The sequence below is a fragment of the Fundulus heteroclitus genome, chromosome 8, assembly GCF_011125445.2.
Source record: "Fundulus heteroclitus isolate FHET01 chromosome 8, MU-UCD_Fhet_4.1, whole genome shotgun sequence".
Classification (NCBI taxonomy): domain Eukaryota; kingdom Metazoa; phylum Chordata; class Actinopteri; order Cyprinodontiformes; family Fundulidae; genus Fundulus; species Fundulus heteroclitus.
The window spans coordinates 32,943,650-32,970,916 of NC_046368.1; the positions used below are offsets into that span (position 1 = coordinate 32,943,650).

At 39.7% G+C, this 27,267-nt stretch overlaps 1 protein-coding gene across 3 annotated transcripts in view; it reads right to left on the bottom strand.

Moving 5' to 3' along the window:
- rph3aa (rabphilin 3A homolog (mouse), a) overlaps positions 1-20,641 on the bottom strand; it is a 77,992-nt gene extending 57,351 nt beyond the window's left edge. For all 3 annotated transcript variants that reach the window (XM_036140651.1, XM_036140652.1, XM_036140653.1), the window contains exon 1: positions 20,521-20,641. The gene's annotated coding sequence lies outside the window, so the exon portion shown is untranslated. The remainder of the gene's footprint in view (positions 1-20,520) is intronic.
- Positions 20,642-27,267: the final 6,626 nt, after the last annotated feature.

Here is a 27,267-nt window from a genome sequence, read left to right on the forward strand (position 1 = left end):
TAATAGCAGCAATAATTTGGGATTCTGTGCGTTTTTTCACATAATATGCCAAGCATTTGCCTGCTTTGTCTCCATGTTCATAAAACCTCTGTCTTGAGTATTTGATTTTCTTTTCTGCTTCTCTGGTGAGAAGGCAATTTAAAGCTGTTCTAATTGTCGTGATTTCTTGCCACAATGATGGTGATGGAGAGGTTATATATACTTTTTCTTTATCAGCCAATTCACTCTCTAAAGATTTTTGTTTCTCCTGTCTTTTGCGGTTCTTTGTTGCAGAGTACGATATAATTAACCCTCTGGCATAGGCTTTGCATGTTTCCCACAAGACAGAGGCATTACTGGCAGATGGAGCATTAATTTCAAAAAACATTTTAAGTTCACTAGAAAGGTTGGAGGTGAATTTCTCGTCTTTAAGAATAGTGGTGTTGAATCTCCAGTGGCGAGAATGATATAACTCTGTTTTAAGATGAAGTTCCAAAATTACTCTTGCGTGGTCAGAAATAATTATACTGGTTATGTCGCATGATAAAACTGACTGTAAGGCGGTTTTTGGGAGGAGAAAGTAATCAATCCTAGTTTGACACTTATGTGGGGAGGAAAAGAATGTATATTTTTTACCAAAGGGGTGGATGCATCTCCAGGCGTCTATAAGCCCGAGCTCCTCACACAGAGCACGGAGCGCATTGGCCTGAGGAGAGGGGGGTACGTTACTATGCGGAAATTTGTCAATAAGCGGATTTAATATCAAGTTAAAATCACCGGCAACAATGACAGTGGAACTAGAAAGAAATGGAGCCAAGTCCAGAAACATTTTGGTTAGAAAATTAACTGGGTGGGCAGGTGGAAAGTACACATTCATCATTACAATACTCTGACCATGCAAAGTTCCTTTGATTATCACATAGCGACCACTCGGGTCCTTAAATTCTTTCTTATCAACACTGCTACACCCCTGCTTCTCGATGTGAACGACGAGAAGAACACTTGGCCAAATGGCCCTTGTTGTAACTTTAAATGCTCTATATCATCAAGATGCGTCTCTTGTAACATAGCAACATCTATGTCATCTTTCCTTATGCATGTAATTATTTTTCTCCGCTTAATAGGGCTGTGGACACCCCGTACATTCCAGGTGCATACCCGTAACTTATTCATTATTAGTATTATTAATGATCCAGACAAACCATATTAAGACATGTGAACCACCATGCACTGAGTAAGAGTTGAGTAGGTGAACAAAGAGAAATAAAGAAAAGTGATACAAAGATCTGTACAACAAAACATTTAACAAACAACAGTTTGGCAACAACCCTACTAAACATGTAGGGAAAAACTTCCTTCTCCTGCCTGCCGCTGGGAGCCAGCAGGTGCAACAAGCGCTCACCGCGCATCTCCTCATAGGCATAAACACACTACAGTCCGCTAAGCACACGGCAGAGCAGAATTGAACATTACTTTTCACCTCGTTATTATAAGTAGCAGGAGGGAGAAAAAAAGAAGAAAAACACCAGGCACGGCATTGCCCTTCTGAGTTCGACTGATACTCACACCGTTCCATAGGGCACTGTTCGGACGCGGTGCTGGGAAAAATAAATCCGGTGTTTACAGATGTTTAGGGCAGCAATTCCACATAAGTGGCGGCTGCCGTGTGTCAAATCTCTTCACTGTACCGTTGATAGACAGCTTCAGAATAGCGGGATAAAGGAGGGCATAGTCCACATTCTTCCTCCTGAGGGAAACCTTCACCTCATCAAAAGCCTTGCGTTTCTTGGCCACCGCCGCCGAGTAATCGTTGAAAAAGGAAACTTTAATCCAATCCGCTGGCTGATTCGGCTCCGTAGCGAGGCGCCGAGCTGCCGTCATCACTCGTTGTTTATCAGCGAAGTTGTGAAGTTTCATGATGATGGGTCTTGCGCGTTGGTTAGTGCCCGGTCTCGGTGCTAGGGAGCGGTGAGCGTGGTCAACCTTAATCTTCCCGGATTTTGTTGGTAGATTGAGATGGGAAGGGAGCCACGTCTCCATGAAAGTGACTAGGTCTTTTCCCTCCGTGCCCTCGGGCAGTCCAACCAATCGAAGATTGCATCTGCGGCTGCGGTTCTCCAGGTCATCAATATGATCTGCCATGTCGGATGTTTGCTTCTCAAGTTTCACCACTTTAGCCTGCAGCGCGTCCATTGTGTCTTCCACGCTCGAGATCCGTGTCTCAGCCTCCCCGACGCGCGTCGCCAGGGCCTGCATCTGGGACGTTTGTTTGCGTATAGCAGCCAACACGGTGTTGACTTTGGCGTCCAGTAACTTTGTGATGTTATCAGTTATCTTGCTCAAAGCCAAAAGGATATTTGGGTCGACGTCACTTTCATATTCTGCGACTTCAGCAGCGGCATCCATTTCGTTAGTGTTTTCGGGTTCTACAGCAGTAGGCCCCGAAGCATCGCTGGGTTGATCCCCCGAAGCAGTATTTCTCTTAGATTTGACACGAGGCATTTTCAAAAAGTAGTCAGTCAGGCTCATTATAGAGCTACTCCCGCGCACATTTATAACGTTTTACCAGGTGAACACGTGTTTTAGACGGATATTTCAGCTAACTCCACCGGAGCTCCACAGACGAGGTGCTCACACTACGACGCCATCTTGCCTTCTCTCATGTCTGTCAAGTTAATAAAGTGTTGAACAGGCTAACTGAATAAATCACAGATGAAGTAGCTCTGTTGCATCTGGCATCCACTGAGGAGAACCTTTCATTTTGAAAATGCAACTTTTGTATAGCTGTGATTTAAATCAAGCCTTCTATGCTAAAATTACCATTGTTATTGTTTCAAATGTTTTAATTGTTACTCTGACTAGACATAAGCAGTTTTAGGTAGGAAGATATTGTACAGCAACCATTTCCTGACTTGTGAAGATTAACACACATTTGCCTTACTTGAAGGGTTTTTTCTTTTGTCTTTCCCATTTTGAACCATTTGTATCCCATCATATTTATACCTGAGGGAAAATGGTTTAAAGATGCATTGCGCACGTTGCGCAAGTTTTGAAGGTAAATATTATTTCTTTTCTTTCCCATATATGCCCTTACAATTGCCTGACGAGTAAAAAGAGTCATCTTCTATTTACCGTAGTTGCCTCTATGGACCCCATTGGTCAGTTTATGAGAGAGAGATTCAGGCCAAATCCTCTGGACAAGCATGTGCATGTGACGCGCTGCACGCTCTCATTCAAAGTGTTCAAACTGTTGTTGAAATGTTACTTTGTTGAGAGTCTCCGCTGCCACTGAGGCATTGGAGAACACCGTTTTAGACCAGGAACAAGCTCATCTCAGACCCCATCAGAGACTCCACACAAGAGTAAAAAAAAATCTCTAGTGCGACAAAAATGGCAAAATTGGACTCAGATCAGCGAAGGAACAAATCTAGAGTAAATATCGAGGCAGTTTTCAAGCAATGGAGGGAGCTCCGTTCTGCCGTGAGGATGAAAAGGGACCAGCAGTTGGCCCTCTTTTTGGCTAAAAAGACAAGATGCTGTGACAGAGATCTTTCACTTCCGACAAAATTAGTTTCTGCTGTGTCGGGAGTATGCATTCAGCAGAAATAGCGAATCCAGTCAACTCTGCCTCATTGCTAACCAACTACTTGATAACTCTTGATAAGTATCCATGCCGTTGATGCGCTGGCTTGCTCGTCTTTTTTCTGTGTTATTGGTGACTTGGTGGAGCCTCGTTTCCATTTCCACTACCTGCCTGCAGTCATAGCGGGGTTTCCTCGTCCGGGCTGCAAAGACAGCAGTTTCATAGACAGCGGGATCTGTGAGACTGAGTGCAGAAGTGCAAAGGCAATCACGGTTCCCTTGCGTAACTGGAGAACAAATGGTGCTTTCGCGGTGAACTCGCCAATAACACAGAAAAAAGATGAAAAGTTGCTTTTTTTGAAAATGAAAATAAATCAGTGAAGCAGAGGTCTGAAAAGTCATTGGCAACAGCGCTGTTGTGACAGAAGCCATGAATTGTTTGTTATCAAGAGCAACCTGAACCTTTAAGATCACTGAGCGGACTGGACCAGCCAACGGGCCAGGCCACCCTCGAGACCACCGGGAAAGGTGCTCCCGATGGCCAGTCCACCCCTTCCGTTATTGACCAGCAAAAACGGTAGCTATGTTTTCCCCTAGAAAATTACTATTGACTCAACATGAAACATTTCCATTCAAAATAAAATATTTCTATATAATACTAACAAAATTGTATTTTTAACTTTCTTAGTTTTTTAACTTTTTCTCTTCTCCCATGTACCTGCACGACACTGGTGTTGTTTCAATGTCAGCAAAAAATCCTACAACTTGGGCTATGCACCTTTAATAGACGACAAATTAACTGTAAACAGACAGCAGACAGAAAGCCTGATAATCAAGCCAGAGACAGACTTGTGTTTAATAGGTTTATTAATAATTGAAGGCAGAGACCTAGGTGCAGGTAGTTAAACATTACATTAGCAGGTGGCAAGAACTATGACTGAGGCTAAGTCCGAGTCTGAGAGGCAGGCTTGTGTTGCACAAATGGACAGGGCAGACAGATCTATTGGGAATTGGCACACGTCATAACTGAGATAACAGTTTAGGTTTAAGTCCAGAAAACAATCTCGGGTAACAATCTGACATGGTCATAGGCATGGAAGACTGGACATTTACTCGCTGATGCTTTCAATAATCTGGCGCTGTCTGTCTGTTGGTGGCTGGTCTATAAAGGCAGAGGAACAGGTGGAAGTTATGAGCTCGATTGCTGTGTGGCTGAGAGGTAGATGATCCTTAATGACTGCATGAAAAGGAGGAATGGCAGGATGTATGCAGATAGACAGGCCAGAATCATAACATTAACATTTCTCCCTGACCAACTTAAAACGTTATTACTAAAAAGGCTCAGACTGATTACATTTGACAGGCCTGCATGAGTTTGTAGAAAAAATTACAATCCTATTAATTCATTATAGGTGCACAAAATGCAATGATTTTATTTTGAAGGCTACTGTTGCTTCCTTAACATCATTGGTGTGCTAATGTGCCTCAAATAATGTTTTGAACAGCTTTTAAAAAAATAGCTCTTAGCACTTAAATAAGTCAGGTAACATTAAAAAAAAGAAAACCTGCTACAGAACAAGCTATGCACTGCTAAATATTTCTTTGTCGAAATTCAGCAAAAAGCTGTGTGATTAGTGTGTGGAGAACATAAAGCGGTGTTTAAGGATTACAATTTCAGTCACATAAACATGGAGAGAAGCACAAGAATTTGACTGATGCAGGGGTATGAGCATCAGAAGATTTTCATGCTAAACTGCAAAAAGCAACAACAATGTTTTACAAAGTTTCACTCTTGAAACTGATGCAGCCATCAGGACAACCTTTGTAATATCCAACAAAATAGCAAGATAAACTGCCCCTCAGAGCCACTCAATGAAGGGGAGTTAATCAAAGACTGTTTCCTAGACTCTGCAGCACATTTGCCCTGCAAAAAAAAAAATCAGTGTTTGCAAATGTCTCTCAACGTGCATTGTATCGAAGCAGGTTGAGAACACCACAGGGAATCTGGCGCTTCAACGGAAAAAGAAAATTGACAATTTTGACTTGTTTCCTTGGCCCTGGATGAGAGTTGTGATGTCAATGACAGCCCAGTTACTTACTCCGTATGTGGATCAATGAAAGAATTGGAGATGACAGAGGAGCTGGTGGCTATGAGGTCAATGAAAAGGACTAAAATGGGGAAGTAAATGCATCCATGCAGACGCTGGGAGTAAAATGGGACAAACTGGTAGGTGTTACAACCGACGGCTGTCCAAATCTGATGGGGAAATTGTTAGACTTTTGAAGAAGATGCAAGATAAAGTGACTGAAATTAACACAGAACAGAAACTGATATTTCTGTATTGTATCATTACAATTTAATATCACTAAACAGTTTTTCACTGTGTGAAACAATGACAACAAATTCTATTATATTCTATCAGATGTAATTCAGTGCTAAAAATGAAACATGTTGTTGTTCTAACTTAAGTAGTTAATTTCATCAGGCCAGGAGCACTGAATCCCACAGTTTGCTTCACTGTTGAAGGAGCATGACAGAGGACATTGATATAGGCTAGCAGACTGCTGTGAAATGGCTCAGCCTGGAAAAAGGTGCCGAAAAGACCTGAGAGCAGAAATTCAAGAGTTTTGTGAAAGGATAGAAAGGGACCTCCTAGAGCTGTCAGATGCACCCTGGATGGTGGATCTGGCCTTTGCTGTTGATTTGACTGCTGAATTAATTAAACACTAAGCTGCCCAGCAATGGCCTCTTTGCACACAAAATGTACAGCTTGGGGACAGTTTTCATTAGAGAACTGAGGTTTCTTTCTAATCAATTAAAAGGCAACATTGTAATTCCCATGCTAACACTGCAGGAAATCACACTATCAGCTAATGACCTCCACAAGTATTCATCCATGTTAGGGGCACTGCATGGTGAGTTTTAAAGAAGATTTGAAGACTTCAAATCATTCCACATTTGAGGAGGAACACCCAGAAGATCATAGTTCTCTTTGGATCTACCTATATGTGTGAACAAATTTAATGTTCTCAGAGATGAAGTTCAGAAGATGAATCCAGATACTGATCCTTTCTCAGTGGTGATCACTTGTGGGCTTTCCCTCGCACATCCACCCCAGACATTCAACCTGACTTGAGTAAACTTATTTGAGCTTGATTTCCCTCACTGAACGCTAAGAGAACTGAATTAAAGCAACCCTAAAACACTGGCTGATGTTATTTTTAAGCTGTTTTTGCTTAATGGGATGTTGGTCTTTGAAAACTTGATGTATAAGTTATGATGCTATCATAAATTCTTCTTCTAAATGTTTCTTATTTCAGTGATGCCCTGCATACAGAAGATATTCACCACTAATGCAGAGTTCACTCAATCTCTACTCAAATATTGCTGCACTGACTCGTTAATAACATTACTTAATCTCATGCCTGCCATGCAGATGCCCCGTCTGTACAGATGAATATTTTCTCTACTATCTCCTCATGCTGATGCTTGAAGCAGCTCCACTAAGAGGACAGTCAGACCTAATTTCTTGCTAAATCAGCTGATAATTATTTGACCTGTTGGGAGCAATCATATGTTCACACAAAGGACATAAAAACGGGTCACAAGCAACATGCCTAGCTTTATAGATGTGAAATGGGTCTTCACATTTGCGACCCAATAGGGAGCAGTGAAGATAAGCGGTATTCCTTCAGGTTGTAAAAATACCACTAGAAAACAACTTATATTTCATCAAAAATGAATACTCCATAGTCCATCCATCCATCCATCCATTTTCTAAACCGCTTAATCCCTCATGGGGTCGCGGGGGTTGCTGGTGCCTATCTCCAGCATTCACTGGGCGAGAGGCGGGGTACTCGATAGTCCCAAAAGCAATATTTTATCAAATGTCTGTCTACAGTAGACTTTTGAAGGCTTGAAAAAGCATGATATAAAACCTTTAACAGTATACCTTTGAGACTAGTTCAATTTAAAGGAATGGTCTTTTTTTCCTTATGTTTATGAGTCTCCGTATCTCTGCAGGTGCATTGAAGTAGATTTCCTGCAACCAAACCTTTGCCAGCCTGTTACTAACTTTAACGCTAATTGACATGCAAATAAACATGCACACAAATATTTCCTCTGACTCCCTCTCGTACACACGGACACAGGGTTTGCAGAGCAGTGACCTGTCACATGTAGTTAGCAGAGTGGAGAAAAGCATCACAAATGCATGTGATTTAACAGACAGCTGAGCGACTTTAATTTCATGTGACTGTGGGGACTTGCCAAGAGCTCTGGGGCTATTTGTCCAACACACATACAATAACAAAAGTTATGTTTCACAACAGAAAAACACACCGTGTGAGTGAGTGAACGTTTCACTGCTGCAGGGAAGAAAACTCCAACGGACTGCGCAATCCTCCGGTATTTTCAATGATGCAAAGAGGCTGCCCTGCTCCAAACTGGCTTGACTTCTACTTCCATATTCATGTTTTCAAGAAAAATATGCTGGCATATGTCATAAATAAACATCAAGATATTCCTTATTAAATATTCTATGCTCAACTACAGTACTGTGAAAACCAATTTGCTCTTTTCTAGGTTTTCTTCTGTTTTTGCTTTTGAAACACTCGTAAATGTTTCACATGATCAAACAAATTTAAATATCAAACAAATATAACCTGGGTAAATACGAAATGCGCTTTTCTAGTGACTGTATCGTCTGTTAAGGGAAAAGGCTATTCCAGCCAATCTGGTCTTAATGTTATATCATGATTTAACTGTGATTAACCACATGTTCTGATCTGAAGGATTTCAGGAACAGGTGAGAAAGGCGTTGACATATTTCCATCTAGAAAGAATGTCAAAGCCATTTCTAAGTCTTTGGGACTTGAAGCACATTGAGCGGCATTATCCACAAATGAAAAAAAAAAACAAAAACACAGAACTGTGATGAACCTCCCCAGGAAGTCTACCAAAATAGCTCCATCTCAGGCTCTACAGGCCTTAGCATATTAAATCTCCACGACAGTGCAGTAAAAAAAAACACAACAACAACCAAGTAGGGTTTTTCAAAAAGGGTTGCAGGAGAAAGCCTTCTGTCTCTCTAAGCTACACATTTTCCTTTGGGTATGACTTAAAACAGGCAGAAATAATCCTTTAAAAGTAGCCAGAACAGCGTAGGTGAGGCAGCTCAAATTCTAAGACTGTTGGTTGTGGCACATTTGAAAGCTTGTTAGACCTGAAATGAGGTGAGTCATCTCAGGAAAGCCAGTGTAGGCAACCTCATTCACAGCAGCAAATTCCCAGTTATTTACGGTACACAGAGCATTCCCCAAGGAGTCCAAATACTCCCATCTGAATTAAACAGGAACGTTGCAACACACACTCATCTATTCATCCCCATTGTTCCCCTCGTCCATCCCCCTCTCGTTTCCTCACACAGTCCCCACAGCTGGCACTTCTCAAACTGTCAGAAATCTTGTCATTTCCACTGACTTCATTTACCAGCCTCTCCACGCAGCCTTCAATCCTCTCAAACCCTTCAGCCGTTTCACCCTCACACGTCCATCCGTTCAAGCTATCTCGCCTCCCCCATATGTTTCCCCCTTCCTGGACCTAGATTTGTCAGACTTGTGAGGAAGCAGCTTATGGAGCTTAGCTTTACAAAGACACATCACCACCTACTTTATTCCCCTTCCGATGGGGATCTGTAGCCCTGGAACACACACAAACAAAAGTGCAGACAAGTGCAGTTTTGAAGACTACTGAGCCATTAATTCCATCATGGTTGGCTTAAGGGTTGATATTAGAGTTGAAATAAATGTCTGACCTCCACATACGAGGTTGCCGGACATCAATACATATGCCACTAAGAGACTCAAAGGATACCAGAATAAATGCATGTGTAGGCTAAGGGAAGTGGGGCAAATACAACAGAGTTTATGACACCATGGCCATGGGCATTTCATTCAAATCTTTTGGCTTTTCTAGTTTTGTCTTTGACTCTCCTCTTTCCTGGCACCACTATAAATTTTGATCAGATTAGATTAGATTAGATAAAATTTTATTGTCATTACACAGGTACAGGTACAAGGCAATGAAATGCAGTTTAGGTCTAACCAGAAGTGCAATAGCAGCAAGTGCGGGATAAACAATGGTTCCACAAGTACAGGACATGGATATGTACTGAATAAATATAGAGATGGATACTATTATAAACAAAATTTTACTGATAGATTTTTCCTATGAGTATAATATATAGATAACTAATATTGTAAACTAAATTTACAGCTGGATATGTACCGAATATAATATACAGGTGGATATTACTATAGAGTTTTACAGATATGTACAATAGCATAATATACAGCATAATATACAGATGAGATAAGTGGGATCACATTTAAAAAAGATGTATGAGTGTTATTAAATTGCATACATAGCCATGGCTCCTCTAAGTTACATGTATTAGATGGGACTAGATTAAACTTTGAACTGATAAAAATCTAGAGTTCTGTGATCCTGCTGCCTTTCCTTTGAGATTAAGATTTAAGTTTCAATTTCTATTTTGTTGTGGTTTAAGTCTGAGTATTAGACACTCGACCAGATGGTGATGATTTGTGTCTCTGGACCTACTAAACTTACGTAATATGAGCAGTGTGATCTTTTAGAAAACTACAAAACAACTCATCAATTTATCAATGAAAGAATAATTTTTTGTAGGTAATATACTGCAGTTAATTGATTTAAATACTGTATCTCAGTGGGGGGAAAAAATCTCTCATATATCATCTCCTTGCCCAAAACATATGCGCCCCTCAACTCACTTCTCTTCTTATGTTCTGTCAGTAATGATGATTTATAGGTTTGGCTATTTTCTGAACACAAAATCCACTTTCTTCCGCCTCTCTGAAGTTTCTGTACTCCCAAATATGATTTTTTTTATTTATTATTAATATTAGCTGCTTTTATTGGTTTCATAAGAATATTACATTCAGTGCTTTAAAAACATAATTAAAGAACAAAATACATTTCTCAATTTTATCTGGAAAAAAAGTTGCCATTATTCTCAACATAGCTGCATTTGAGGCATTTAAATCTAAAGTTAAGTGGAATAGCATTACTCTCAGGAACCTTCTTCTATGATGTTAGGGTTGCTCATCTGCCTAGATTTATGGGGGGCCATGGTCTTCAATTTAAGACAGGCGTGTAGGAAAATCTGATAAAAGAGTTTTGTTCCATGTTATACCTTATAATTCTCTTACTGTACATCCTGCCATCAGCAGGTCTCTGCAAATTAAAGGTAGACCGTTGTGAAAGGAGTAAATGATTTGGCAGCAGCTTACTTGCTCAGTGTGTGTGTACTTGCAGCTGAGCGAAATTTTTTTTGCTCATTTTACTAGTAAAGTCAGGATTTTGATGTAAAGTGAGACCCAGCTTTAAGCTTCCATAGCCCATACTACACCGGTCCCTTTTGTCCCGGCTCTGCTTGGCTCCATTTGGCCTTGCTCTTCTTGGCTCCACCAACTCTGTGAGAATTTCAATTACAGATTTTGTTTTCTACCGGAATGGCATTTTTTTTGTCCCTGCTCAGGAGTAGGGCCAAAATGTGATGTGAACAAACTGCTCTTCATTGATTAGGTTTTCTCTGAGAAAGTACAGTGAAAAGTGAAACTGAAGACTAACAACATTGATATTAAGGACCACTATGAACAGTGTGGGTCAAACCTAAATATAATTTTACTATTTGCAAACCATGGACCACACCTGAAAATAAAATATACTGATACTTCTGTATTTAATGAGAGAGAAATTGGGCCTTATTTTATTAGTTCAGGCTGATCTATGATGCAGCTATTTATCCTACTGGATTATTTCATCCTTAAAAATATTCAAGACATTCTTGCATATACAGTAATCCAAACATTATTGTATATTTTTGTTTTATTTACATTTTTATTCATTTATTTATTTAACGTGTCCTGTCTGGCAGTGTAGAATTAAGAATTGCCAAAGAGAGCTCAGCAGATTTACTTTCAAAAGTGGAGCATTACTGCTTTCGCCATAGTACTCCGTTTGGTACATATATGCAAAAAGCTTTATTAGATATTATTCTGGGACCATTTTATGTTCAATGGACACAAAAACAGGTAGAAGAGAAAGAATGGATAAAAAAAAATACGAGACAATATGCTAAAACAGAGAAAAGGTGACAAAAGAGAGGAATAAGAAAGAGCAGGATAACATCCTCAGAGTCTGCTTCTACACCTGCAGAGAGAGTTATCAAAAGAACAGCAAAACCAACCGATAAGGTATTACAGAAACAATCAACCAATGCCTTGAAACCATCACTGAAGAATATACTGTATTATTTGATACAAAATGTATAAACTGACAGCTAAAGATAATAATAGGGGTTTTCTGTATAGAAGTGAATCTGTAAATACCTGAATCCAAGCACCTGTAGGTGTTTGTGAGAGTGCACTTGTGTATGTAAGGTTAATCCATGGGAACATGCTCAATAGTGGTTGTGAGGAGCCAAAGACCCGCCCCCCAGATACAGAATCAAGGTTGTGATGTGAAGATCAGGTTAGGACATTGAAAGAACGCTGCACCTCTTCTGGCAAGTGTTTGATAATCCAGTGGTGATCTGTAGGTAGGAGAGTGTTTAAACAGAGCAGAGTGAGGCATGAGGCTGGTTGCAGCGGAGCAGGTGGGTGTGGCAGAAAGCAGAAACAAACAAGCACTGGCTCAATCCGAATACCCTTATAGAGTAAGGAATCTTTAGCCAAAGCAGAAGTGCGTCAGCAGTCGTCATGATAAGTGCTGTCTGAATAGTGCAGTCAGTAAGGAACGAGGTAGGAAAAGTAGCCTGTATGCTCACCCCAGCAGCTATTTTTGCCAAGGAACCCCGCAATGTCCCTTACCAGCGCTAAGAACCCTTAAGGTATCCCACGATCCTTTGCGTGATATGACGTATCAGCACAGCCCCCTCATAGAAATCACCGCAATGTCCAGAGAGCAGAGAGCACGCACTTTGTAGCTCATTTTCAGAAAGCTGTAGCCCAGGATCTGACTCGCATCATCCATGTGTGTTTCCGTCAGACGTCAGAGTTAAACGCTGTCCAAACTGTCTGAAGCTCCTTTCCTTCCCACAGTAGAGTTCTTACTGTTGACCTCATGAAAGGTCATTGAAAAGGGCTATGAACAGGAGCTAGAAGCTATTATTATGGGTATTTGGGTGGATCCACTTATCATGACAGATATCATATTGTTAGCAGCAAGCCGGGGATCTTATTCAAAACTGGGGATGCCTGCACATGCATAAAGCAGCATAAAACTATTGGAAAATAAATGACAAGTAAACACAATATTCTTTTACATGTGTTGTCTAATGCTGCCCTGTACATATGGCTGCCCATATGGCTCAACTTCAAAAACCACTGCTGTTCAATCACGCTAAGCTTTCTTTCTAGTAAAATCCATGTGCAGCAATACAGTATTTATCATTTGCATCAATTTGCTTCATTTGATAAATTAAGTAATGGAAAATTTAGATGCAAATCATTGTCTTTCATGAAATATAAGTAGCTGACCCTGCGAAAAGTGCCACTGCACCGTTCTTATAAAAACCTCCCAATGACAACCGCAGCATGGTGGATGCATGTTGGTGGACTTACGCAACATATATTGTGCTTAGAGGTTACTACCATAGCATTTGGGTCTTGCAGGTGACAGATCTGAACAAACAGCTGCAAAGAAATGTCACGTCCATTTTCTGTTTGCGGCTATATTTGTGTCACACACAAAAAGACAGCTCTCTGCAGCCTTTGACCTTCCAAGCTGTGAACAATTCAAGTGTTCAAACTTCCAGTGGTGCTGGATTTGATTGCTGCATCTGCTGCTCCTATTGTGAGGAGACAGTTCATGAGGTCTGAAAACAACGATATCCCAGCTGCAGGTCTTAGAAAAAGTGAAAGAAATAATGTGGAACCAAAACTGATGAATGCTACAGTGAATTAGCTGGAAATAGCAAAAAAGAAAAAGAGTCACTCCTTTCATAAATGAGTGAAGTGAAAATTGTAATGAGTTTGAAATAGTAATCTAAATCTAAAATATTATCTATTTAGTAAAGTGAAACTGGTATGTAGATTCATTGTACATACAGTAAAATATTTCAAGCCTTTATTTCTTGTAATGTTGATGCTTGCAGTTAATGAAAACCCAAAATTCAGTCTCTCAGAAAATTAGAATACTGTGAAAAAGTTATAGTATGTTCATAAAAAGTTAAGTGGAAGGAAAATGTGTGTTAGGAGCCTTGAGAGGATTGTCAAGAAAAATCCATTCAAGAATTTTGGTGGAGACTCAGTAGGAGTGAACTGAGGCTGGAGTCAGCGCACCTTGACCTGTTATGCACAGATGAATCCTGCACATGGGCTACAAACGTGGCATTCCTCATGTAAAGCCACTCCTGAACCTCAGACAACATCAGAAGTCTCTTTCCTCGGCTGAGGAGAAAAAGTTGAAAAGAGAACTGTTGCTCAGTTTGCATTTCATTTGGAAATCAAGGTCCCAGAGTCTGAAGGGAGAGTGGAGAAGTCCAGAATCCTGGTTGCTTGAAGTCCAGGGTGAAGTTTCCACAGTCAGTGATGGTTTGGGGCACAATTTCATTTGCTGGTTGTTGGTCCACTGGGTTTTCTGAAGTCCAAGGTTAATACAGCCATCTACCAGGAAATTCTGGAGCATTAAATGCTTCCTTCTGCAGACAAGCTGTATGGGGGATGCTGATTTCATTTTCCAGCAGCACCTGGTACCTGCCCACACTGCCAAAGGTAGTAAAAGCTGTCTCAAAGACCATGGTGTTTCTGTGCTTGATTGGCCTTTATACTGACCTGACCTGACCCTCACAGAGGATCTATGGAGTATTGTCAAGAAGTTATGCAGTCATTTATGTAAAAGAAGCCTCAACTAGGTACTGAGTGCATAAAAAGTAAGTATTTTTAGAAGTGCAATACTTATCTTTACTATATTCTTTTTTTTATTAATCTTATATAATAGTTTAATTTTCTGAGACACTGAATCTGGCCATTTCATTATCTGTAAGCCATATCCATTTAAATAACAATAAATCAGATTGAAATATTTCACTCTATGTGCAATGTATCCTTTTTAATACGAGTTTCACTTTCTGAAATAAGTGACAAAACACGTTAAACTTTTTTACAATATTCAGGTTTTGTTGCCTGTACTTGTAAGGTAAATAAAGCAATGCTACATTTCAATTAATTAAATACTTTGTCATTTTTACACAGGTCAGCTCCGTATTTTCATTTAAAATGATTATAGGTTAGCAGCCTGGACGGTAAATTATTTGTGCTTTTGTCAGTTTCTGGTTAAAAACACAAATTCTACAGAGCTTCATTTGTCAGTGTTCGTTTTAACAATGTCTGCTCTTTCTCATTCTTGACCAGATTTGCTCCCTGTGACTGCAGTCATACTTTCAGGCTGCGTTGCCCTGGAGATGGTGGAGACAAAAAACAAAGCAAAATCAAAATAACGGTGCCTTGTATTTACAACGACCAAATTTGCAAGATTATGTGTCAATCTACAAACACAGACTTTAATGCATTTTATTAAGATTTTGTGTTATATGTGAACACAAAATCTTGAATAATTGTTAAGTGGAAAGGTAAAGAATACATGTTTTTTAAACTTTAAAAAATTTAATAAAACACTAATAGTTCTTACCACATTTTTGTTTGTGAAAAAAATGAAAACAATGTGTCCTCTTCCTTCCAAGTCACAGTGATGTTGTATTTTTTTGCTTTTATGTTATATAACAAACAAATATTAACAAACAATAAATAGTATCATGTTTGTCCATTCGTTTGTAATGTTAAGTTTTTCTCTCTTGGAGAGAGACCATGTACTGCATGATTAAACAAGCATTGGTTAGTTTAAGGACTTCTCTTTTTTTCACCAGGATGTTTCACTACCAAAAGCAACTTTTAAGACAATTAGGTCTTAAATGCTGCCGTTTCAGAAAGCGCAGACGCAGGGGAAAAAAAAAACGAAGTAAGAAGGATTTTCCCTGACTGCAGCAGGCAGGGGGTGTTGAGCTGGCATGAAGCGTTTCTGCTCAAGCACATTTGCTACATCACTCAGCACCTGAATGCTCAGCAGCCTGTCTAATCCACCAGCACCTTCCTCACACAGAGCTCGGTCAATACAGTTGATTGAGGGTCAAAAAGGGGTATTCAGCAGGGATTACACAGAGCATGGGAAAGAAGAAGGGGTTAAAAAAAATCAAACTATGGAATGGGATGATAGAGTGAATAAAAAACTGAGTATTATAGCATTGCAAATCGATTTAGCATGCCCCACCCCCCGACACACACACACACACACACACACACACACACACACACACACACACACACACACTCACACACACACACACACAGAGTCAAAGCCATCTTTCTTTCTCTCCTTTCATTTCTCTGTTCAGCTCTGATTGCTCTTCTGCCACTGCATGTTAGGCTGATAGCTCCATGCTCCTTCGCTTTGAGGACTGACAGTTTCTAAATGGGAGTTAACGTGGATGACAGCCCTCCCCCTTATCTCAGATGGACGCCTAATTTCACTGACCCCTTGCAACCAGAAGACTCCAGATCTGTTTTTCTGTTTAAAGAGATGACTGATTAGTCGATGTCGCATGGACGGCATGAATGCTAATCCCCTCATCCCAATACACATGGGAGCACATTACAACAATGCCTCACAGACATGACGAAAAGGTGCTTTCTTTTCATGGTTGAAGCCTTATAAAGTGTGCTTTTAGACAGGCTGACAAACATCGCAAGACAAGAAACATTATGACAGTAGCTTAAGTGTATTGGTTTAACTTTCACTGGTGTCTTGGCCAATGCAGTACAGAAATGTTCTCCTGCAATTAAAGATTTTTTTCCCAACAAGATTGATCTGCAGTCCTCTTATGTTGCTGTAACACATTTGCTCATGACTGTGTTTCAATTTAATCATGTTTTCATGTTTGTGCTGCTCTCTTTGATGTTTATCTGTGAAAAGGTGATTTTTAAATAAAACTTAATACTTGATTGCTGGGAATCGTGGAACATTGATCTGGGAATAACCTCTCCAGATCTGTGTGAAGAATCTTAACTTCTGTGCTTAGTGACCAGGCTGACCACTGCTACACACATTTCATCCACTTCAAATGCTGTAGCAACTTAGCTGAGGTTATGCTTTTCCATTTCATCACTGATTTCACAACATGCTGGCCATCAGAACTTCACATAAATTTTTTATGACTGCAGCCATAACTATGATTTATACACACTGTAGTCATATTGGATTTTGATTTGATCTCATGGCCATTACATAGCCCCAGGGTCCTTAAACGTTATGCTCAAAGGTCCAAATCTAATTTCTAAATAAGGTTAAAGATCCAGAACAATGAGACATGAGCAAACTCCTTTTTATTAAATTTACTTACAGCCGACAAGCAAAAGAAATGGCACTTTACTGCGACAGTGTTTTGTGTAAACCTATATTCTTTGACAGTTATGTTTAAAGAGCACTCTAATTTTGTAATAAACTTTCACTTAATCAACTTTCTTACTTGTAATACTACAGGAAACAAAGAGTGTTTTACAAATATAAGCAAACTTTTAAAACCCAGCTCATAGTGCAACCAGAGATTTTCACATCTGACCAACTGAGGTAAAAGCTACCATAAGAGTTAATTCACTCTATAGTGTGGAATATGGCACTGCATGTCATTAGTGAGCTGACTTGGTCTTTATGAGCTTAGTTAATAGAAATCCCATGTTTTATAAAATAAACACTTTCTTAAACCTCAAAGGATTTGAGGAGCAAGGGGGAGAGGGAGCGGGAGGGGAAGCTCTAGGAGCCGTAGAAGAGAAGGACGGGCCAGACAACAGGCTCAGTCATCTGATGATGAAAGGCTGCAGGAACTTCAACAGAGGAGAAGAGTGGACATGCATGTTTGTGAACTAAGTACAGTATTTTGTAATGACAAACTTTGACTCAAGGATGAGAAAATTAGAAGCATGAAAGGTTAGCTCTCGTGTTTAAGGAGAGCTGCACTGAGCATCTGTATGCGCCAATTGTTGTATAATGACCTGAAAAATCATTTAATATCTCAAATAATAATAATACTAATACGTGGGTCAAAATGTATCCAGTGCTGCTTTAATGTTTTTTTTATAAAGATCTCAAAAATAAATAATTCCGGTACTCTCTGAAGTATTTTGTAATAAGATGGTAGAACATGTTGCCGACAGCGACTCTCAGAAAGGAGATAACAGAAATTTCATCCTGTGCTTGACCCTGTTGCTAGGTGTGATGTTGTGATTGGAAGAAAGAAACATTTCAATACCACATAAAATGGATGAGCCAATCAGGATCGCGGGCAGGATTTCCGTAGCTGTGACGTATCAGAGAAGCAACTGTTTGGATTCAGACAACAATGCCGAGGAGCAAGCGGTAACATTGATGCTGCTGTTTCATCAGTGTTGTCCAATCTACCGAATATCAATTGTTTAAAAGAACAACAGAGAAACGGCTATGGAGGCTTTTGTTAGAGGAAACATTGTTTCCTCCCTTCTCCTGACCGGGTTTGGCAAGAGCTTGTAGCAGGTCAGTAAAGATGATGGACAAGTGGTTTATCCAATCATATGCAAAGATTTTTGATAAGCCCCCACCTTCTGAAATACATCTCCAATGGAGCAATCCCAGATGGATGTGTGGAGCACTGCAAAACGAAATTCATCTGGCAAGAGTCAGGTTACATCCCTGGCACTTCAAGCTTCGTGAAATTCCTGAAGACACTGCTTGGTGCATGTTTTTCAGACTAGAGTGAATTTTCTGTGTTTTATTACTGTTGCTTGCAATTATGTGTATCTGCGTTCTTCGATTTGCCTGTCACTTTGCTGCTTATACACCTGAATTTTCCCACTAAGGCACAAGGTAAAAAGTATTTTGAAATATTTCACGTTGACAATGGGTGGTAGGCCAGAACCAAACTCTGTAGACTGCTTCAAGCTACCACATCTAGATTTGGACCAGCCTTTTGCTAAACTTAAATTTTTCCTAAATCTCTATGAAAGGCACAAATTACCTAATTGTGATATTCCACTTTTTTAAAACTCACATTTACCCATTGCTGTACATATTTAACCCAGTATGGACTAAGTTCAGATTTACTTTCCGTTCAAACTCTTGACCAGGTTCTGGACTTTGATATACTGAGACTGGCACATGATCCCGTTCACAGAACACATGCAAACTCTACAAAAAATGCCCTGAAAACTTGTAATAAAACTGGAAATTATTTCCTTACCACCCAAAAACCAAACAAAACACAACACAAAAACTGACAAGGGGCAAAAGAAACAAGTTTAACTCAGGTAGAAGAAAAACAACGTGCAGCAATAAAGTAGATACAAAAGAACGTTGTTAAATCAACACAAACACAACTTCACCAAGAGATGTGAACGATGCATGAGTGGAGGCGACAATATAGTCAATGAGCAACAGAACAATTTGTTTTGAGGTTCATCGTCTTGTGTTAGGATTAAGTCGTTTTTCAGGAGCTGACACCAACGCAGCTGTGACTGTTGCAAATGTTCCAAAGTTCTAGGCAAGGAGAGAGCACCTCCTTAGGCTGCAGTGGAAATTAACCGTGGGTAATGTACTGGAAAATACTTCCTGTGGATCTTAGTTCTACCGACCCGTTTAACATAGATAGAATGAGAGACTGACTTTGCAAAAACCATGTTGCATCTGTACTTTCATCAATGATACAGACATCTGCTGCTGCTAGAGATATTACACAGTGATATACTCTGTAGTACTGACCGAGCCAGTTAGTACTAACTGTGGCTCAGTGGATGGAGTAATCCAAAAGTCATAGGGTCCGGTTACAGCTTCCTCCTGCCACATATCAATGTGCCCCTGGGCAAGGCACTTAATTCCTACCAATCTGTGTATGGTTGAATTGAGGTTTGTGTGTGAGAATGGACCTTCGGTAAAGCGTTCTAGAAAGCCGCAGATAAATATTAACTACTGCAGTGGGTAGAAAACAAGCTTGTCTCAAGATGTCAATCAGACTGATAGTTTGTGTGAGACCTACTGAGAGAAGGTAATGTTGTGATGTCAAAATTAACCAAAATCTATCAGTAACATTCTCAGCAGCTTGTTAAATCTTATCAAAACCTGAAATCAGCTCAGTCAACAGTGGAAGACGGCCTTTATATGAGTAAAGAGACCCCACCCCTCGTCCCTCTTTCCTTCACACCCGCCTCTGGGGATAAGTCTAGATGATTGATGAGCAAACCTAGTGGCTGCTTGTCGATTAGTATTTTGTGAAATTAGAAGTACAATAGGAAGCCAGAGGAACTGGATCTTAAAATAGAATGACTTTCCTGCACATTACCGTCAGAACATAGAGAGTTTCAATACATGATTGTATTCCAGGACTGCCCTCTTCATGACGGTCTAACATGCTTCAAGCATTGTGAGTTATTGTTCAGAAAATCACGATAAAAGTAATAATTTCTGTTTTATATTTAACATTTTGAAATAATAATTTTGATTAATCATTGCATTTAAATATATAGTATTTTTCCAATGCTATGAGTTACAGAAAAGGTCAACGCAAGATTCAAGACAATGATCATTTTTCTTTGGTTAATATTTTAATGTCTTAATTTGAGCAAATAAAACATAAGATAGAAATCTTTAAATCATTTTGTACTTCAAACAATAGCAAAAATATTAAACGTAAGAGAATATAGTCTGCAGACTTTTTATTACACACCCTATTTACATTTCTTAAGTCAAACACTGTGGCAAATCCTTCTACAGTTGAGGTTTTTGTGCGTCGTGAACGTTGTCAAATTAAAAGTCAAAGTGTTTCAGGATTTTCCTACCTGAGGCGGTGGGACAGATGTGGTGTTCTTTGTTTTTTGCCCGTGTGTGACCTGCTTCAGAAAGACAGCGTTGGAGCGCTCAGCATCCATCCAAGCAGCATCCTCTCCCCCACTCTCCTCCTCACTGACAGCCTCCTCAGGACACACGCTGTAGTAAGAGCGTTGCTCCTCCCCCCCTCCCTCCGTCTCTCTCCCATTTAACTAAACCCGTCCGCTCTCATCACATCAGCATGGAGCAAAACGGTGATGCCACAACTCTGGGCAAAGTGAATTAAAGCAGAGGCGAAAAAGCAGTTAGCCGCTTCATTTAAATATAATCCTAGACAATTTAAGGCAGATATCTTCACATACTCGATTAATTTTTTGGAATTCATTAATGATCAAAATGACATATGTTTTTAGAATATTTTGTAAATCAGATTATGCTCCAGCTGTTAAAGCTACACTATTTTGCCAGAAACACATGAATTTTAAGGACATTCCATTCTTAGCAGAAAGGCTTAATTATTATTATTGGCCCATTCTTTACCGTTCTAACACCTTAACCTCTTCTAGGAAGGATTTGCACAAGGCTTAGACGAGTATTCTAGTAGGATTCTACAATCTCTTGAAAAGTCTGGAAAAATCTTTCCAGACTCAATTCCTTATTCCATTATATAAAAAGGGAAAAAATTACATTCTAATAACTTTTTTTTCCAATCGTTTAACTTTAGATTACTTTCTTCCTTTGCCACATCAAAAATGTGTTTTTTGTCCATCTCATTAATAGTCCTGTTGTGTTGGTTGGTGACCGAGAAGCCATTCTGTGGGTTATTTGGCTGCAAGCCCAATCAGGTCAGGATTTTCAACTGGGCATAAGATTCTTAAAAGGGGTCCGGCTTAGATTTCAAACAAAATAAGGTTATCAAGAATCACAAACTGGTTTACATATCCTTTATTTATTGTAGGATTTATTGTAGTCTGGAAAAGTAAGCAAGAAAATTAATTTTGCAATGGAAAATCCATATGAATCCTGTTGAAGGAAATTTTTGACCATCCGATCGAAAGAGCCTATGTGAGATTAGATACTGATGTTGGAAAAGAAGGCCTAACTCTGGTCTCCTCTTGAATTCATCCTAAAGATGTTTTATCTAGTTAAAGTCCGGACTCTGTGGCAGGCCTGCACATCAAACCTGCTCATCCTGGTCCTGAAGGACCCTGCCTGTGCACTGCCTGGCAGTAATGTTGGGATAGGAGGGACCTTCTCCAACTTTTTCTCTCAGAGTCAGAAGCAAAAAGAATTATCCGAAATGTCTTTGTTTGCAGTAGTGTTAAAAGTTCCTTTTATTTGTAAAGCCAAACTCCTGAAAAACAGCCAAAAGCCATGTGTCTCCCACCACCAAATTTTACTCCTGGGAAAATAGAGTCAGAATCTACTGCCCTCCAGGTAAGCACCAAACCCAGCCTTGTGCATTGGATCATCAGACCAGAAAGCATAAGTTGTCACTCCATAGAACATGTCTTCACTGCTACGAAGTCCATTGGCAGCGTGCTTTACACTGCTGCATCTGATGCCTTGCTTTACTTTTGGTGATGTAAGACTTGTAAGGCTCCAGCCAGTTCTTATACTGCCTCAGGGCTTGCAGAGGACCATGAAAAGGGACACGTTCGGCCTGATGAGATGCCCAAACCACATTAAATGACTAATATTGATGCAGGGGAGCAGAGGCTCTACTGTGAGCTCCATACCCACAATGAGCATGGCTCCCCACAGAGGCAGCTAATTTCAGCTGCTTGTTCCTAGGTTCTTGGCATATTGATCATGATAAAAACCTCATGAAAAATAAAACCTTCTGTTTAAAACAGGTACTACTCCAACAGCATGGAAAACTGCACAATCTCTCAAACTACAACCCATTTCTACCTCTGTAGAATGCAGCAGGAGCACCAGACCATAACTTTGGTGTTTTTTTTTTCACCTCCTACCCTGATATCCTGGCCGAACCTCAATAAAAACTAATGCAACTGACTTCAGAAAGGCCACAGAGAAAAGTAAATATTTGTAAAAATAAATAAATAAATAAAATGCTGCTTTTCTGTGAAGCAGCTTTAAATTATAAAATATTAAATTAAATTTAAAAAATACTTTCTTAATCCCAGAGGGAAGTTAAGTGTTTTTGATATCCCAAGTTCTGAACTTGTCACAGATAGAGTAAACAGCAAACCTGCCAGGACGTGGGGTCCATCTTCGCTGACAGGCCAGGCAAGGAGAGCATTAATCAGGGAACCAGCCAAAAGGCACATGGCAACTCTGGAGGAGCTGCAGGTAATGTTCACACATGTTCACCATCCATGCTGAGAGAACTTGAGCTATTTGGGTAAGTGGAATGGGTGAAAACATTAGGCAGGTCTAAAAAGTACTGACTGACACAAAAGCATGCCACACTTGTCAGGTTTTTATTTGTAAAATAATAATAATAATAATAATAATAATAATAATAATAATAATAATAATAATAAATTAGTGAAACCATTTCTCATTTTCTTCTTCTTCCAAGAAAATGAATACTTGTGTGAGACTTTATACCATCCATGAACTGCAACAGCACAATCCATTTTCCTAAGGTCCATAATATTATCATATTAGTTGTCTCTCAGTCAAGCTTTTTCTAAAGTAGTAAGAACACAGTTTCAATAACATTAACCTACTCTTAACTAACATCAATATCTATTATTATATATCTATCTATCTATCATCTATTGGTAGCAGGTCTTATGGAATAGAACCGTTAGAAAAAGTTCAAGTCAATCCTAACTTCACCTAAATCTGAAACCTAATGCTGAACCATTTGTCCACTACAGTTTTTCTTAGAGAAAAAAAAAAAATTTGTACATGATCACACACTACCTTTAATCATGCAGTACTGTTACCATGCCAGAGACAAAACTCTTGTACTTTAATTGATGACATTTCAAATTCAGTGTAATGTGTTAGGTATCCATATTGACAGATGACGTTGCAGTTCTCAGTAAGGAGTAATGAAACTACTTCGATGATGACTAGCTTTGTTCATTTGATTCCTCTCCTTTCACAACATGTGGCGGATTTTAATCATAGTGCAGCTGGTTTGGGAAATTTTGCCTAATTAATATGATGGATATATTAATTTGGATTTAAATGTAAAAAATAAAATAAAAAATAGAAATAACAAGAAAAAGATTTTCATATTTCCAACTCTACTGTTTTTTGTTTTTTTTTTTGTTTTTGTTTTTTTCAGATTTATAGCCCTTCCTGCACTCAAGTTTAAATGGCTTCCTGTGAAAAAGCTGTGAAAAAGCTTACACTGGATCTCCATATGAGTCCACTTTAGTCAATAGATCTATTTTAGGAGCTTTATTTTCCTCAAGCGAAACAGCTGCACTTATTATGTGCAACACAACACAAACCCAATAGCCCTGCTGCAATGTGCAATTACAGCCCATGATGATTATGTAATTCTATTATTCAGCTAAAAGATAACCTTAAGGCTTTCTGAGGAGCGACCGCTGCAACAACAGGGCCGAACACTGTTACAGTAACGCACGTCGCAGGGTAACATGACATGTGACGTCCGTCTTTTGTGTGTCGCATTGAGAGCAGATCCTCATCGGCGGGGCTACTTCACGGTTCACTGAACTGTAGTTCAGATTTCTGTCTGCAGGTGGCGCTGAAGTTGAGCCACGGACAGTCACCCAGACTGTTCAAAAGCTGTTGGCTGATTGTTGCCCTCTTGTGGCCATTTTACCACACTGCCTCAAAAACTGCCAGGGTGTTACAACCTGTACATTTACCATTTGTGAAACGTGCCACCAAATTTAATATCCTATAAATTTTGACTAAATTCTTAGACCTGCAAAAAGTAAGTAAAGCAAAATACCAAAAATAAAATTAAGCTTAGTTTTTTTTTTTTTTATTATAAAATATTAGTAAACATACCTAAAGGGGTATATTGTGAGTACACGTAGTCGAAATATTCTAAACAAGCAAAAAAGTGCTTTTCTCCAGTTTGACACATTGAACAGACCGTCTCATTGTAAGGCAGCCTCCGTTTTATTACACACTATTCAGGCGTCAACATGCTTCTATATTTGTGCTGTGAGGCTGTTTGGCAAAAGCATCTCTACATATCCTTCTCGGCCTATGCTAACTTTTAAATACTTTATAGCAGCATTCCGAGAACTGCCTGTGTCTCTTTTTTGTTGATTTCACCCAAGTCTGTTTTAAATGGATGAGATACCTACAGTTCTTCAGAGAGCAGATATGTGCCCACGTCTTAAAGCATCAGAATCATCTGTAAGATTTGCTTTTATTTGAAGCAGTGGAGAGGAGGTAGAAGACAAGCTAAGTAGATATAGGAGATAGGGAAATATTCCCTGTTCGCCTCCTAATAGAAGAGTGTTACTCATTGATTAGGGAGTGTAATGTTCTCGCATTTGCCTTTTGTTTTAGTTACTGATGCAGAACCAAAGGTATTGCCATGGAACTCGAAAATAGTTTGCACAGCGGTAAAAAACTGAGATAAAGGGGCTCTTGACCAGGCCTCTATGAAAGTTTTTTGTCTCACTTAAACTGTTCTTCCTGTGATCCCAGAGCTGCTCTGTCTGCAGGGCTACAATGAAGCTGTTTGCTTTTATAAAAAAGGTGCCTGCATCTATACATAGACGTGAATCCATGGCATCAACTCTGTCCAAAGGGTTCTATAGATCCTGTGAGTGCTTGTGAAAAAAGTAGAATGTGGATGGATCACAAACTGGAGACAAACTGGAGATCACAATGGCTGTCCTCTGCTGCTTATCAATGATCATAACGTCTGGTTGTGTTTGCCATTACCATTTTATCTGTTTGTATCTGGAAGTCCCACGGGATCTTAGCTCTGTCATTCTCCACCACCTTGGGAGGTGACTCCCATCTTGACCTGGGGGTCTCCAACTAGTATTCTGAACAGATGTTTCTGTACACTATACCAGCCACTTGATAATGGCGTTCCATGTATTGCTTCCCTGCTAATATCTTACACCCTGCTGAGAGATGCTGGATGGTTTCTGGGGCCTCTTTGCTTAGCCTGCACTAGGGACCTTGCCTGGTATCGTAGATCTGGGCCTCTATTACTCTGGTGCTCAAGGCCTGTTCCTGTGCTGCCATAATCAGTGCTTCAGTGCTGTCCTTCAGTCCAGCCCTCTCCAGTCATTGGTAGGATTTGGTCATATCAGCCACTTCAGCTATCTGTCAGTGGTACATCCCATGCAGGGGATTTTTCTCCCCTGATGGTTAAATTAAATTAAATTAAATTAAATTAAATTAAAATCAATTCAATTCAATTCAATATTATTAATATAGCACCAATTCATGAAACATGGCATCTCAAGGCACTTTCCAAAGTCAAATTCAATCAGATTATACAGATTGGTCAAAAAGTGTCTTATATAAGGGAACCCAGTTGATTGCATCAAAGTCTTGACAAGCAGCATTCACTCCTGAAGAAGCATAGAGCCACAGGGAGAGTCGTCTGCATTGTACATGGCTTTGCTGCAATCCCTCAGACTGAGCAAGCATGAAGCGACAATGGAAAGAAAAACTCTCCATTAATGGGAAGAAAAACCTCCAGCAGAACCAGGCTCAGTATGAACGGTCATCTGCCTCGACCGACTGGGGGTTACAGAAGACAGAGCAGAGACACACCAAGAGAGACATAAAAGCACAGAAGCACACATTGATCTAGTAATCTGTTCTACATTAGATGGTAATAGCGGTTGATCTGTTTTCCCTGGATAATGTCACAGCTAACAGAACGGCAGAACAGGTGTACCTACTATGGAGAGAAAAAAGAGAGAGAACTAAAAGTTAAAAGCTGAAATGATGACAAGCAATGCAAATTGGAGAACTGTAGAACTCAGTAGAGTGAGAAAATAGATCCTGATGTCCTCCAGTAGCCTAAACCTATAGCAGCATAACTATAGATGTAGCTCAGGGTAACATGAGCTACTCTAACTATAAGCTTTGTCAAAAAGAAAAGTTTTAAGCTTAGTCTTAAAAGTAGACAGGGTGTCTGCCTTACGGACCAAAACTGGGAGTTGGTTCCACAGGAGAGGAGCCTGATAGCTAAAGGATCTGCCTCCCATTCTACTTTTAGAGACTCTAGGAACCACCAGCAGACCTGCAGTCTGAGAGCGAAGTGCTCTGTTAGGAACATACGGGGTAATCAGAGCTCTGATATATGATGGAGCTTGATTATTAAGGGCTTTATACGTTAGAAGAAGAATTTTAAATTCTATTCTTGATTTAACAGGAAGTCAATGAAGGGAAGCTAAAATTGGAGAAATATGATCCCTCTTGTTGATTTTATTCAGAACTCTTGCTGCAGCATTTTGGATCAGCTGAAGACTTTGAACTGCATTTTGTGGACTTCCTGTTAGTAAAGAATTACAACAGCCCAGCCTTGAACTAACAAATGCATGGACTAGTTTTTCAGCATCACCCCTGGACAGAATATTTATAATTTTAGCGATGTTCCGGAGGTGAAAAAAGGCAACTCTGGAGACCTGTTTAATATGGGATTTAAATGACATGTCTTGGTCAAAAATAACACCAAGATTTTTTACTTTGTTACCAGAGGCCAGGTTAATGCCATCCAGATTAAGTGATTGATTAAGAAATGTATTTTTTGAGGAGTCTGGTCCAAAGATTACAACTTATGTCTTGTCCGAGTTTAAATGAAGGAAATTTAAAGT